The sequence below is a fragment of the Kryptolebias marmoratus genome, linkage group LG9, assembly GCF_001649575.2.
Source record: "Kryptolebias marmoratus isolate JLee-2015 linkage group LG9, ASM164957v2, whole genome shotgun sequence".
Lineage (NCBI taxonomy): Eukaryota > Metazoa > Chordata > Actinopteri > Cyprinodontiformes > Rivulidae > Kryptolebias > Kryptolebias marmoratus.
In genome coordinates this window covers 3,011,011-3,013,359 of record NC_051438.1, presented here as the reverse complement: position 1 = coordinate 3,013,359, position 2,349 = coordinate 3,011,011, and the positions used below count along the sequence as shown (strand labels likewise).

Genomic DNA, 2,349 nt, shown 5'->3' with positions numbered 1-2,349 from the left:
CGCGTTTCACCCTCATATTTGAACAGGAAATATGCAATTTCAGCGATTTTGACTATAAAAATGCGATTTGGACCATAAAAATGTTCGAAAATTACTCATACATAAAGATCAGTGGACAAATATTAATATTCATTTTATGTTATGTTTTTTTTTTCTTGTCATGATGACAGGGGAGGCTCTGCCTCACCTGCCTCCCCTGACCGCACGTCCCTGGATGGGACAGTGTGCCAAAGTGAAGTTTCATCTGGTAGTTATACTAGTTACTGACAAGGAAAGTCCACCTCCTTCTCTTCTTTATCTGCTTTCTCCTTTCCAGGTCACAGGCAGCTGGTGTCTATCTCCAGCAGTCACTGTGAGAGGAGGGGGACACCCTGGACAGGTAGAGACACACAGAGACATACAACCACAGAGTCTGAGATGGAGCTTATTTTTCTGAGCATTGCACAAACTGACCTTTGGGATGACTTTGCTGGAATGTATACACCTGGGAAAATTAGCAGCTCTCTAAAATGTTTTCTGCTTGTAAAGAACAATGGACTCCAAGTACTTTGACCCTTCCGAGATTAATGACCAGCAGCTTCTTCTGTAAGATCATTGCTGATGTCTTTCCGTCTTGGCATTGTGTTAACACATACTTCTGTGCTCCAGAACAGCAACTTGACAAAACACCTGCTTTTCTAGAGGTGATCCCACTGATAATGATCAGTTAATCAATACATCTGATCAGCAGCTCCTGGCTGACACTGAACCTCTTCGATCCTGTGGAAGTAGCAAAAACAGATTTCTTTATCAGACAGTTTTTACATATTGGTTTTGTTTTAGTTTCATAAATACCAACATGGTAGAACCTGTTGTGTGTTTTTGTTCACTTGAGGTTAGATTTGAATAAACCTAAAACCTGGTAAAGACCAGATCATTTTTATGATGTCCTGATATGTAAAAGCCAACCAACCCAAGACCTTGTTAACTAGACAAAGATTTGATTTATGTATTTATTTCTTTTTTTAAGTTTTATAGAAGCAGCTGAGATCCTTTTTGTTTTCATGTTTTTTTTTTTCTACATTATAGACATTATTTTGCTTTATTTTGTTCTTATGTTTGCTTGAGTCATAATGTTCATTGTATTCACATATGTACACTCTCCGAGTTTAAATTGGGAGACTCACTGAAAGGATGAATCAATAACAGCTGAAAAACACGTCTGACTTTTGACTCGACTGATCTTTCATCTGATTACATAACAGACTGTGAACATGTATGATCTTGACTAAATCCATATATAGCAGCCGTTCAATATGAAAAAGAACAAAGAAGGCCTTTGTTTTACATCCTGAAGTGCAGTGGAATAATCTGAAAAAAAAAGACTTGCTTTTGCTCTTCAAACACATAATTTCCTAAATAATGTAAACCTATTATTATGATAAAGGTAAATAAAAGTAAAGGCCAAGCATTCCTAAAGGACAACACATCACCTGCTGCCTTTCATGCTAGAGTTTTAAACTAAAATTATCCTATGTTGAGAAATGACAAAATTATAGCCGTTTTGGTTTTGGTTAAATAATATTACGCTCAATCTCACTTAAAATCAAAAGATCTTGTGTAATCTGATAGAGCTTGAAGTATGTGTTGAGAATGACTCTCAGCTACTACCACACCAATTTTAGCTCAGTTGCTGTAGAATTGATTGAGTTATAGCCATTTTGGGGTTTTTAAGGGTCAGTTGGCTGTGGCGGCCATTGTTATTTGGAGTGACTCTAAAACTTAATCAAATGTAGATGTGTGTCCAATGATTACTTTCTGGCAGTTGTATTTAAATCCATCCAGTTAATCATGAGATAATTTGCTAACAGACATATAAATAGGCAGACAGCTACTCTGGCTGACTACTGGCAGTGGATTGGTTCATGTAGCTCTGAATGTTCCTCTGAATTTTAACTAGGGTCATATGTCAATTGTTGGCACAGATTGACGTCACCGTAGCGTGCAAGAGACGTCCCATTGACGTCACAAGCCACCACCAATGACTTATATGGATAGACATGACATCACGTGACTTTGGATAAGCTAAAAACGCCGCCATCTTACGATAGTAATACAGCTCCGCTTTTGCGCTTATCTATACAGGAATGCCTTCTTATTATGCTGCATTTTTCTGCACAAATTTTCACGGAAAATGTCCGGACGGCGTTACATTTAATCAGTAAGTCCTTTTTTTTTAATAACAAGGCTGCTTAACAAGGAGATTATTGCCTGAGTCTAACTTTACTGCAGAAGACGTGCATCAATACTGGACGTTATTAGCGCTAGTTTTAACGTAAAACTTTCTGTGTTATGCTTTTGTGAAGTCAA

General features: G+C 37.6%; 1 protein-coding gene across 2 annotated transcripts in view; it reads left to right on the top strand.

Moving 5' to 3' along the window:
- The window catches only part of nocta (nocturnin a), a 17,187-nt gene that overhangs the window by 5,896 nt on the left and 8,942 nt on the right, over positions 1-2,349 (top strand). The window contains exon 2 of one of the 2 annotated variants that reach the window (XM_037977224.1): positions 317-379. The gene's annotated coding sequence lies outside the window, so the exon portion shown is untranslated. Of the gene's footprint in view, positions 1-106; positions 380-2,349 lie in introns of those variants that run through there. The other variant, XM_037977223.1, reaches the window with a different exon arrangement.